The 12,707-nt window shown below is 43.7% G+C and overlaps 1 protein-coding gene across 2 annotated transcripts in view; it reads left to right on the forward strand.

Annotated features, from left to right (window-relative positions):
• The first annotated feature begins 4,137 nt into the window (after positions 1-4,137).
• TAFA1 (TAFA chemokine like family member 1) overlaps positions 4,138-12,707 on the forward strand; it is a 215,010-nt gene continuing 206,440 nt past the window's right edge. Inside the window, exons 1-2 of one of the 2 annotated variants that reach the window (XM_088061865.1) lie at positions 4,138-4,288; positions 5,827-5,923. The gene's annotated coding sequence lies outside the window, so the exon portion shown is untranslated. Of the gene's footprint in view, positions 4,289-5,826; positions 5,924-11,135; positions 11,246-12,707 lie in introns of those variants that run through there. The other variant, XM_005522006.3, reaches the window with a different exon arrangement.

Genomic DNA, 12,707 nt, shown 5'->3' on the forward strand with positions numbered 1-12,707 from the left:
CAAGTGGCAGGACATAAAGTCCTATTTTTACCAATGTTTCTATGAATTTGATATCCCAACAGAGATGTACTGACTCAGAGTGATGCCCTTTGGCATTCTGAGCTATATAAAAATGAATGGTTAATACAACATTTGGAAGCAGTTTATTGATGTTTTTCTCTGCAAAATTAATTAAACTATTATTGGGTAAAATATTTACAAGACTATAAGAGAGACTTAGATACTTCCCTGCCTAAGTTTAATGTGTCTCCAGCAGCACTTGCAGTGGTCACTTATCAAATGTCTCTTGGTCTCCAGAACTCGGGATATGTGAGACCTCAAACCCTTTTATGCTCTGGCAGGAGAGTGAGTGCAGTAATGATTCACTATTACAGGCCAGTGTTCAATACAGATTGATTTGGTTCTGTCTTTTTGTTTAAAATGCATCTCCACACAAATGAGTCTGGTGTGTTCAAACTTCCTAAGTAATCATTTTACCAAAATTTTGTAATAAATAAATTATCCTCAAAAATCTACTGGAATACAAATAAATCTGCAGATTCTCTGTTCAGCAGCAGCAATAAATCCTTCCTCTATCACATACAGTGTTTACATTTGCCTAGGGGCTCTAAAACATTATGAGATGAAATGATTTTCCTGTTCCTTGGTGTCTGACTGCCATAGAATTTAAGTGTTTCATGAATTTAATTGTGAAGAGAGCAGTTTAACATCTTTCAGTCCCCTGTGGGAAAATGGAAGGAGGAGCCAACTGGATATTGCCTGGAAAATGATTCATATTTAAAATTTAACAATGATTACTGTTATCAGAGGAGGTTCAGAAGGGCAGCAAATGACCCCATGTCCATTAAAGATCTGTGCAAACTGGCAAAAGAAGGATTTGGTATCATAAGTAGGGCGCAGCCTTCTGCTTGTGCTACAGTTGCATTCCAGGTTGCATTAATATCTTTATTTATACAATTTTCAGCATTTTCCTGAAAATCTATTAGTTGTTTTCAAGCTCTCTGAAAGGTATTCTATTTCATTGCAGGAGAATTAATCTGCCATGCTCTGGAGATGGTGTTTATATCTCTAGCAACTAAAAGCTTACAAAAAAGCAGCTGCAATCTTCTGCTGGAGCAGAGGTAGATGAAACAAAAACTGCTACTGTTGCTTAGATGTAAAAAAATTCTGTTTTCAATGGAAAAGATTGTCCTGACTTGCCTTGATTACTGAAATCAAGGAAAGCATAATTCAGTCTATCAAACCATTTTTGTACTATTTAGGGGATGAAAGGGAGGATTGCTGTACAAGCTGGGGAAGAAAGCAAAACCACCAGTTGTACCTCCTTTAAACACACAGCCCTTCATAGTTTCATTTCCCCATCCTTATTTTGTGTTCTTGGTCCTCTTTTATTCACCTTTTTATTTTCAAGAAATACAGGGAGGAATTCTAATGTATTGTGGATGATCCTTTACTCTGACTTCCCTTCTTGGTGCACAGAAGTCAGGGTGTGACATGAACAACAATGTGATGTACAGAGCCTGCAGTGGATTCTTGGATTTTATTCAGGACTAAATGACAACAAAATCTTTGAAACCCTGAGAAGAAGGTGGGGTAGTAAAAGGGATGTGTGGGAGAATAGGAATATAAAAAAAGGATCAAAACAGATAAATTTCAGTTGGCAAGTGATAATGTACTCTTCAGTTTCCTAGCATTAAATTTGTAGCTTCCAATGTATTTTAGTGATGGATTCTGCATAGGAAACTTAATGTAAATTAGCTATTATAAATTTGCTTTCTAACAAGAAAAAGAAATTAAATATCATCTTATAAATTTTGCTAATGTGCTTGGTAGTGAAGCAGAATCAGCAGTAAGAAAAAGAATACTGCTGACAATTTCAGTGAGGAAGAAAATCAATCAACTGAAATGTTCATCATTCCTTATTTACTGGGATAATTTGATCCTGACATTCTGCACTGTGATGGGCATGGCTTGCTTTGTTCAAGATGTTACCCATTTTGTGTCTTTAGGAGCTGTTCTCTTCCCCTGCCACCAACTCAATACACATCCTTTTAACACACATGCATGGGAAATGAGTGTTTCCAGAGCTCCTGATTGTCCCAGCACCTCTCTACGTGCAGCTGACATGAAGACAAATGAATCTGCTTGCAGGGACACATTGTCTGAAGCATTGCTTTGGTTCATTAAAGCAGAGCCTGAGCAGTGCTCAATAAATGCTCTTTATCACTGAAAATTAGCAGTGGTGTGAGCAGGTCTGCTGAACTTTGCAGCTACACTCAGGGTTAAGAATGACAGGGTCTGAGTGTTGGGAATTGGAAGAAATAAAAACCTGAAATCAGAACAGCCTGGAGACTGGAGCATTCATTCCTGCATCTCTCTTAGGGTGGGACTGTGCATTAGCAGATGGCAGCCTAAAAACAATATGTGCTGAGAGAGCTCGAGATGTATGGCAAGATTTTCAACACCTACACAAGCGTTCTGAAGAGTATTGTCTGTCAGGGGTGGCTCAGGAATTCACGAGGTGCTTTTGTGTGGATTTCTGCAGCTATTATCTACAGACGATCAGCCAGGAGATGTTGGAGGCACATTCGAAGCAAATTTTTACAAAATGGAATAGGATAACTAGTCACAATATTAATCCCTGAGCTTTGATGTGAGCCTTGTAAAACACACACAAAGCAGCCCAGGCCCCTCTTTATTGGTAGATGGTGGAGATGGGTTGGGTTGTGAGAGGCAGCAGAAAATTGTGACTGAAGAGCAAATCATGATCTTGCCATCTGCCTGGAAGGAACTATTATATAGTGTTTGCTGTCAATCAGCCAACCTGTTTTGAAGCAAAGGCAGAAGAGTGTATGATTTTTTTTTATCCTGCTCATTTCATGCACTAATTCCCTACTCAAACTCACCATTTCCAGCACCAGCACAGCACTCTGGGCTCTGGCTGCAGCTCCCTGCCTGGCCTAGCAAACAGGGAGAAGAGGTGTGGAAGAGAGTGCTCAGAGTGATTTTCTTAAATAATGACAAAGCCCATAGGTGTGACAATGAATTAAATCTTAATTATTTAAGCAATGGCATCAGGGAATATTGGCTGCTGTACGCCACATATTCATGATAATTCTCACTTTTCTTGTTCCAGCGGGAGATCTTTCCCCCAAACTCTCATTTCCATCCTCTTTCAGGATATCTTTTGTGTTGCCTTATGATTTTTTTTTTTTGGGTTGGTTGGTTTGGGGTAGTTTTTTCATAAACATAACTGAAGGCAAAAATTGTTGCTGTCTGCTTGCTTTATCTTTTCAACAATTTTCCTACGAACCCTAGGCTACAGTATTGCACAGCAGCGTATTTCATCCATAACTACATTTCCTCATGTAGCACCTCTAGTCTGAGGATGTCCAAGCATGCTAAAATAGGTGTGTGGAAGCCACACTGTGCCCCTGCACAATCCAGGGCATTTCAGAAGTAATAAACTGAAGTATAATTTAATATCATAGAGTGATTCCATTATAAGAGTCCACACTGCAGGGGACCAGTAGCACAGAAACCTCTCAATTTGATAATGTTTTTTTTTCCCCATTGCTGTCTGTATTTATGATGAAGTGGAAGCAAATACATGGGTTTGCAAATCAGCTGTTTGGTCAGTCCCCTGGTGTAATATAAGAGCTGAGATTTGTTCTGCAGCTGAGGCCAAGGCAGAGCTAGAAGACTTTAAAGTGCTATTTTCAGGGTAGCACCTGGACTTAAAGAGAGAAGTACAACACTGCAGAGCTGATCTGGCCTCTTGCATTTTCCTTTGGCACCAGCCAAAATTTCCTTTCCAAAAGAAGCACTGGGCTATGCCAGGATGTGCATTTGATGTGCAGTGGAGCACCCGGGCAGACCTGGGTGTCTGGAAACATTTCACAGCCAGGAGAGGCCCTGAGCTCCCAGCAGATCTCCTGGCACAGAACCACCCTGGCACCTTTCCCACATCAGCCTGGGTGTGCCTGAGCATGGGGATTTACTCTAACTGAAATAACACTTTGGCCTGATGCTGTTCTGAGCCTTCAAATCAGCTCCTCCCTGTGCTCAGATGGTTTGAGTTTATAAAAGCTCCCAGAAGGGGGAAGACAAAGAGAGGAAGAGGAGGGTGATGTGTTTTGTTGCCTCTGAAGCTGGGGAATCAGCCAAGAGGTCTTAGAGAAAACAAACAGAAACAAATAAAAAAAACAGTCTAAGGGAGAGGAAAAGAGAAATGAGACCTAAACCTGCCTCTGACTTCAGACCTGTGTTTTGGTTTGGTTTTTTTAAGGTCAGTCTTTGGGAAATAGAATTTTGTGTTTTGTGTTTGTGTTTTGTGGTTGCTTTGCTGGTTGTGTTCATGGTTTGGGCTTTGACTTTCATGGTTTGTTGGGGAAATTTTTGCTTCTGACAATGTTGGGGACGGGAAAAAGTTGATGCATTTTTGAGCTTTGGTCTGTGTAACAACTTTTTGTGTGGATTTGGCTGCTTTTCTGACAATTATCCCTATGCCAGGAGAAGGTGGAAAGCTGGCTGGGCCGGGGGAGTCGTACAGAGAGTGATACAGAGTGATACAGAGAGAGAGGGACTACCAAGATGGAGCTGACTTGCTGCAATGTTTTAGGGGGAAATTTGTTTCCTAGATAGTCTTGTTTCTATGCTGATGTCTGAAATATGTCAAATTTGACAGAGAAGGTTTCTTTTAACTGCTCTTGAAGCCTCCTTTTTTTATTACTTCAGGATAATGACAGAATCACAGAATGGCTGGGGTTAGAAGGGGCCTCTGAAGACCATCTATTTCAACCCTGCTTCTAAAGCTGCTGAAATAATAATGGAGACCTATTTTTTAATTAAATTTAACTGCAATTTAGGAACAGAGCAAGTGTAGAAGGAGTGAATATAACCCAGTGACCATATATGAGCTCAGCATAGGGAATTTGAATCCCAAAGTTTCTGAATGCCTTTGCTTTTCTTGGATTTATTTTATTTATGTTGTAAATATTAAAAACACCTGCACCTTCAAGTAAAAGCTGACTTTTCAGCAGCAAAAGTAGGTGTTAAAGCTGTGTTTGAGGACTGATATTTGACATAATGAAAGTGATATATCAAATGCCAAATGTTCCCTCTGGCTATAGATACACTAATTTTCAGTTCATGCAGCCTCTGACCCATGATTTGTCCACAGTAGGTGGATCTTGTCTCTCATGTGGTTTTATCTGGTCTGGAAAAGCAGCTACAACCTGACAAAAGTAATAGTTTGTTTTTAAACTGGGAATATTCCAATAGCATTTTTCATAATGGCTTCAACCTGGCTCTTCTGAGAATCAGCTGAAGGCGCCGAGTTTGTGCTGGGGCCAATTTGGGAATCCATGAAAAGATTCTGGATTTTCAGATCAGGATGATCTCTCCAGAGATAAATGATAATAGTATCACAAGAAGCCATGAACTCCTACCAGTTCATGGGCTGTTTTAGCTTGGATTTCTTTACTTTTTGGAACTGAAACTAAATGGACAACTCATCCCCATCACACAATGGTTATGTTTGTCTGCCATGATATCCTGACTTGTGTTTTGCTGGTTATATTTTAAATGTATTGAGTGCTATTGAATTTTTTTTTGCATGGTGATAATGTACTGCACAGACAATTCATTTTGTTAATCCTTAGCAAGTGCTGATCTTGTCAGCTAATGGCGAGTTCTAGATAAGGGTTGAGACTTTTTGTGTGCGTTGTCCTACATACTTTAAAAATAACTAGGACACAAACTTTTGTGATATAAACTTCCCTGACAAATATAGATGTGTTCTTTTTTCTTTCTCTCCCCTCTTAGGCTTTGGAAAACTGTAAAAAGCAGAATCACTGCCTCCCAAACACAGTAATTGTGAAGACCAGACATCCCTTTGACAAGGAGTAGCTGCAAGTTTAAGGTAGGCTGGAAGGAACAGTTGTGAAAATCCTTCATTTTGTGTTCTGTTCTCACTTCTCCCTGCTTTTGTCAACATTCAGACTTGTTGTTAATTCTTTGTTGTTTTCCAGTACAAGCTACTTATTGTGCTGCTGTGGTTGTTGTGGAGTTTTGTTTGGCTGGGGATTTTTTTGGTTGGTTTCTTTTTCTGGTGGTTATGTCATCTTCCTGGTTGGATCTTCTCTGTGTACTTGGGGATGTTGACAAAACTGCTGTTTCTGCCAAGCAAGTTTGGTGTGGCTGAGGCACAGGGAGAGAGGCAGAGCAGTGATGTGCCTTGAGATAAGAGGGTGGAAAAGAGCCACCAGCTCTGGGTGCCAAGAGCAGCAGGTGGAGCATCTCCTCTGAGTGTGCTGTGCTGCTGCTTGGCTGATCCTCCATATCCATATGTCTGCACCTGTGCTGGAAACAGAGCAAATCTCCCAACATCCTGTGCTTGAAGTGGGACAAAAACTGTCTGCACCAGCCCCTGGCTCCCATGGGAAGTGGCTTCCCTGCACATGTTGTTCACCTCTGCTTTTTCAGGCTCTTAGTGTGCGTGGTCTTTGTGCTGGTCAGTGGAGGCTGTGGTCACAGCCAGATAAATCCTTGCTGTTTATTCCCTTCATGAAAACTGCTGTACCTTTCTAGCTAAGCTTTACTTGTTTGCCTCCAGGAAAAACACTGCATCTTCTCTTGTCATGGGAAAAAGCTATAGGAGAAGAAAACCTGACAATACAGACAGAAGGATTTCATGCTGTTATTGAAGACATAGGAAGGGCAAGAAAGGAAATAGATTCAGTTTGGTCATTGAGGTTGGATCAGATCTCCTGCAAGAGAGGGATAAAAGTGGTGAGGACTGAGAAAAGCAAGTCTCAGGACAAGGAAGGTTTTGCTGGGAATATATCAAAAGTTCTAGACATGAAGTTGAGCATCTGGCTGAGCAGAGGGGATGTGCACACACGACACCAAACATTGCTGCACTCATACTTTGAAGGTGGGTTCTGAGTGTTTGTCTGGGCCAAGCTGTGCCCAGGGATCTGGTAAACTTGTGCTCTCCCTGTACCAAAGGAATCCTCTTTTTGTTTCCTGTTCCACCAGGGGAAAGGAAAACAACCAAGAGCAAGAAACACAGGGAGGCTCATGGCTCTGAATGAGGATTTCTTGGCTGGTTTTACTCTGGGCTTCATAGCATTCCTGTGCAGGCAATCACATGTAGGCAGCTCAATCTTCACATGCTCAGCTGCTGGTTGTCCTTCTGGGATGGTTCCCAATGGAGGAAAAACTCTGTGGGGAGGTGAGGGGGCCAAGGAAAACTGCTCTGCCAGATTTTTGAAAAATCTTCCACAAATGTTGTGAACCTAGGATGAGTGTCAGAAATCTGGCTTTTGGTGGAATTGAGGTAAAACTTGCTGTGAGACTACACTTGGCTCACCTGGGTAGGAGCATTTAGGTAGGGAGGAGCTGCAGTGTGCAGTTCCTGTTGCCCAGGCAGCAGCCAAGGCAGAGTCTGGGGTATGGGAAGGAGCTTTGTAGGGTGGGTGGAAGCAGCTGGGAAAGGTGGAGAAAGCAATCTGTGAAAAGCAAAGCTTCATTGTCCCAGGAACACTAGAGCTGGGGAGCTTTGCATTTCCAAGGTGGTGAGCCTTCTCCAGCCCCTGTGAAATATGAGCCTGGGATGTGTCCTGTTAAACCTCTTCATGGGTAAAAGGCAAGTGTGGGGGGAGAGAGTCAGAGGAGGCAGAAAGCAGAGGCCAGAGGCCCCTGTTTGGGTGCAAGCACCAATCTGCCGTCTGTGTGAGCCTGCCTGAGTTGCATATGCTCTCCTTTTCTGTGTGCCCAGAAAATTGTGATAAATAGAGGTCCAGGCAGGGAAGAGCATTTATTTTTATTTGCCTATTTTTGTCACTCACTTGGCATCTCTAGATGAATGGTGGAAGCAGGAGGGAAAGGCTGTTCTCCTTGTGCATGCAGCCCTGGGTGGGGGGCAGATTCTCAAAGACAGCTGGATTCCTGCTGACCCCTCACAACCTACTGTCACCTTGGAAATATCATCCAGTGTAATGGTCTGCTCGTGGCAGCTGTGCCAGCAGCCCTGTGGAGTCCTTCAGTCAGAGCTGTAGATAGGCAGCTTCCATGCTCTCTGACTGGGATAGCTCAGGTGCTGGTCTCTGTCCTCTCCTCTGGTATCAGAGTGGGGGTGGACGGACCTCCTCCTGACACTTCACCTCCTCACACACAGACCATGTAGCCCAAAGGGTGTTCTGCCCCTCTGCAGGGCATGGCTTCATCATGCCCCAGCGCTGCCAGGAGCTGCCATTCCACAGGACACCACTTTTTGTCCCATCTCCCTTTTGCCCAGAGACAAATTACTTTCAGCCTTCCCTTTTCATGAGAAATTCTTTTGAAATGTGCAGACTGCTCACTCGTGTCTTTTTTCCTTCCTATTTTCTCTTTCCAGTGTGTCAGTAGCCCAGCATTCAACATGGGCCCAGGGGTGCTTGTAAAGCATCATTCCCTCCCTGGCAAAGCCAAGTGAGGAGGCTGAAGTAAAGCCCCAAACCATCAGGTGAATATGACACTGCCCTTAGCAAAGAGGGCAAGAGGAAAATGCTTGATGTCTTGTTGGTCCACTGAAAGTTAAAATTGGCAGCAAAGACATCAAAGCAGGTGTGAGGATGCTTCTGCAAGATTTGCCAAGGACTCCTGTGTTCCTGTCTGATGCTGGGAGCCAGGGCAGGGAGAGGCTGCAAGCACAGCCTGTTTAATATTCTCTCTGTCCCTCTGATCTCCCCCCTACCCTGCAGAAGCAACATGTCCCCTGTTTCTGCAGAGCTTGTCCTGAGCAATAGCAGCATCTGTCAGGGGTTATGGTGGCATTAGCCTCATGGAGCTGGGAGTTAGCAGTGCTTGGCAGAGTGACAGTTCTGCTGTACCTTACATAAATCTGTATCTTGCATAAATCTGTCTCTGCCTACTCTGCCAAGGTGTGTGGTCACAATTTGTCTGATTCTTCCTGCTGTCCACAAGGGCTTTGAGTTTCTTAGAAGATTATATTTGCTTGAGACCCTTCTCCTTCATCTTTCTTCACATCTCTCCCTCCACACCCTTTCACTTGTATCCTTCCCACAAAGTCCAAAAAGGGACATATCTTAAACAGGTGCTTATTTTCAAACAAATTCCCATCACCTGCCCCTCACAGGAGCTGCAGAATATTCCATAGGAATAGAGCAGCTTCCCTGTATTTCTATGGAATTGAATTCCTTGAGCCTCCCTGTGGCTTTGGCAGCAAACCCCAGCAGCCTCCTCCTGCTGACTCAAGCTCTGGGCTGTGCCTGATCCTGGGTAGCTACAAGGTTCCTACCTTGTTCCTCAGTACTCCATGGTATTTTGTTGCCTCTCATCTGCTTTTCTTGAGCCTTCTGGGGCCAGAAAGTAATAACTACCTCAGTTCTCTGCTCTCTTTCAGTGTCTAAGGAAATTCCTCTGGAAAACAAGAAAACCCTTATTAAAGGGTTTATATTATATCCCCAACCATACTTCTTCCATGTGTTTTCAAACAAAGCACCTGAAAAGAGAATGTTGACCTCTTGAAAGAGTCTCTAGTCACATCAGGCTTGGTCTGGGCCGCTCTCTTGTCCCCAGCTCTGCTCAGGGACCTGATGGGAGCTCTGCTGTGTGACCTGTGGGGAGGGTCCATGGCCAGTGATCTCCTGTGTCACTTTGTCACACCCACCTGCCACCAGTTGCTTCACTGTGTCAGGGCTGTAATAAAGACCTGCTCTGAGCATTGTGCCAGAGGCCCAAAATTCATGTTGGTCTGCAGGGCCAGGTACTTGCTTTGTGTTGTCAAAAAAAATACAGCAGCTCCAAAGGAGCATGTGATCTGTCAGGTAAACTCATTGCAGCCCTCAGTGAGTCTCCACTGAGACAGATGTCCTCAGGTGCTCAGATGGAGGTACTTGAGTGTAAGGTTACTTAGTGCTGCTGTTATTTATGATTGTTTGGTGTCTTGTGCTGGTGAGCAGTGAAGGTGGCACACTCTTCTACCACAGGTTATCCAGGGGGGAAAAAAATAATCCCACTTTGTGTTATAGCATCCTGTAATATACATCCTGAGCTCTTAAAATGGAAGTTTCTGTTTTGTCTCCAAGCCCTTTTTCTTTTGTACGCAGACATAAGAGCTGTAATACCAAGTGAATGGTATGTACTAAGTCTATACAATGGCTCTTTAAAAAAAATAATTGCATATGGTACAAGAGGGAGAGGAAACCACTCCATTCCTGTAAATGGCCACTTAAGATGTGGGGAATAAATAACTGCAATAAATAATCTGGCATAGCTGAGCTTTAGCGTTTGGGAGTAAATCAGAGCTCTTTCCCCATCGTCTGCAGAGATGCCTCGGAAATGGGGTTGGAAGGAAGGATTGCTCTCAGAGTTGTGGCAAGGTGTCGGAAAGCCCCTGGGAGCGTGTGGGAGTCTCCTGCTCTCCCGTGAGTCTCGTTCCACTTTCCCTGCAGCACCCTTCCCCGTCCCCAGGCATGTGCTGCTCTCCGTGCGAGCGGGGAGCCTCGAGTCCCGCTCTCCCCTGGTGAATAAGTGGCAGAACAAGGCGGGGGGATCCGTGCTCTGCCGGCGGAATTAGCGCATCCCCAGCTCTCTCCTCGGCTGCCCAGCCCCTCGCCTCCCCCGGCGCTGCCTCCTGCCCATCCCCACCTGCCTCCCGCAGCCGGAGCGGCCGCTCCCCTGCGCCGTGCAGCCTCTGCTGCCGCTATTTAAATGCGGCTCCAGTCGCTGGCTGGGGGCTGCTGGGCGAGGGCTGTGTCGCTTTAAGGCACAAGCGATGCTCTCCCGAGCAGGGATGTGTTGAAATCGGCTCCGGCGCCTCCCTGGCCGGCCGTGCGGAGCCGGGGCTGCGCTGCCCGCACACGCGAGCTGCTCCTCGCCCTCCGCTGTCCTGCGAGCTGCAAACCAGCGCAAGATCACTTCAAAGGGCTCGCCAAGCACAAGGGGATGCTAGGAAATGATTTAAAGGTGAAAATGAGAAGGTTTCCACCCCTCAAACCTTGGCCACTTTTCTGACGGCAGTCTGAGAGCTCAGATGTCTTCTTTACTCTGGAAACAGGATTTGTAACGAAAAAGGGATTTTTTTTTAAATTTTTTTTTCTACTTTTAATCCCGATAAAGAAGATTATTGGGAAGCTGTAAAAGAAATCCCTTATTGTGGTACAGATGGATTTAAAAAAGTATTAGATCTTTCCGATGAACACTACTAGAGTGCTCTGCTCTTGGTTGGATTACTCAGGTAAGGAGCGTCCTCAGGATTTAAGATTCAGAAAGCAGATCTGGAACTCACCAGATAATAAGTGGAAAATATTCACTGCTGTGTTTCTATACTAATGATAAGATGATCTCTGGGTAAAACTGTGTGTGTGACAATTTGCTGACGAACGAGTGCATGAAGAAATGTTTGTAAGAATTACCGGGTTTGAGCAAAGGTAGTTTGAAATAGCGCAGTTTGAGAGAGGTTTTTATGTTTTTAAAAACCCACAAAAAGCTGATAATAAAGCCTGAGTGGGTAAAAGTAAGTCTGCTGTCCATATGCTAAGAACATGATGCCTGAGGAAAGACACAGGAGCATATTTAGCAGGTTGTGGAAGTTTTGCTCTTTGACTGGGATTTTTAAAGTTCAGTTTAAATAACCTGAATACCTGAAATTCCTCTGAGTGAGACTCACTTTTCCCTTTGCCTTGTGGTACAAAAAGCACAGGAGCACCAATTATGACAAGAAGGTGTTAATTCCTGAAGACACGGGAAGCCTCCCGGGAGCTCCCTGATCTGAGGAGGTTGAATCTATTTTGCAAGATAAATGGGTCTAAAAAGAGAGGGGGGAAAGTGCATAGTATACTGCAAAGCAAACAGTTGGAAATGAAATTAATTGTACAGCAAGCAGTGCATCAAGCACTCGGTACAGAGAAAGGAAGAGCCTCATGCTGATCAAAATAATGTTTTGGTATTCTCTATTAATTATACTTGTCAGTTTATGTGGTTCATTTCAACTAATTAGACTTAAAAAGCTTTCCAAAGACTCTGCTGCTTTCAAATCAGGGCAAAAAAAGGATTTATATGCATATATTTCATTGCCACAGCATTTCGCTATTTTAATATTGTTCATCTTCCTACTGTAGAAATCCCCTGGTATTGCATGCAGATTTATTTTATTTTTTTTTTGTAAAGACATGATTTTTTTCCATGTGAGAGATTTAATCTTTCAAAGTCTTTCTTGCTCTGTGAAAATGATGTTCAGCTGATTGGATTATTAGATAGAGAGCAGCATCCTGTCATTGGCTGAGTGAGGAGAGTGCCTGAAGTTTGATTAATTTGGCCATCTGAAATGCAGCAGAAGGTGCTGTTAAGGGAACTGGACGATGTGTAGCGTAGCTGAGCCTTGCAAAGCTCCTGATCCTTGCAGGCAACTGAGGAAAAGCTGCTGAAGTTACCAAGTCAGAGGGAAATTCAGGCATGAACACAAGTACAGCATGAACACAAGTATGAAAAAACACAGTTGTCTACACTGGATGGCCAAGTGCACCAGCAGACAAAGAAATTGCCTTTTCATTTTGCAAAGGGAATATTTTTAAAATTTTGACACAATCTGCTTGTGAAAACATCAAATCTTCTATAGAATACATCTGAAATTCAGTCTGGCCATACTCCAGTCCTTGTACATGTACAGGTCTAACAAAAGGAAGATGATTTCATCTGGG

The sequence above is a fragment of the Pseudopodoces humilis genome, chromosome 13 (genome assembly GCF_049639895.1).
Source record: "Pseudopodoces humilis isolate 2021_Gansu_Grassland_sample_001 chromosome 13, ASM4963989v1, whole genome shotgun sequence".
NCBI classification, from domain to species: Eukaryota; Metazoa; Chordata; class Aves; order Passeriformes; family Paridae; genus Pseudopodoces; species Pseudopodoces humilis.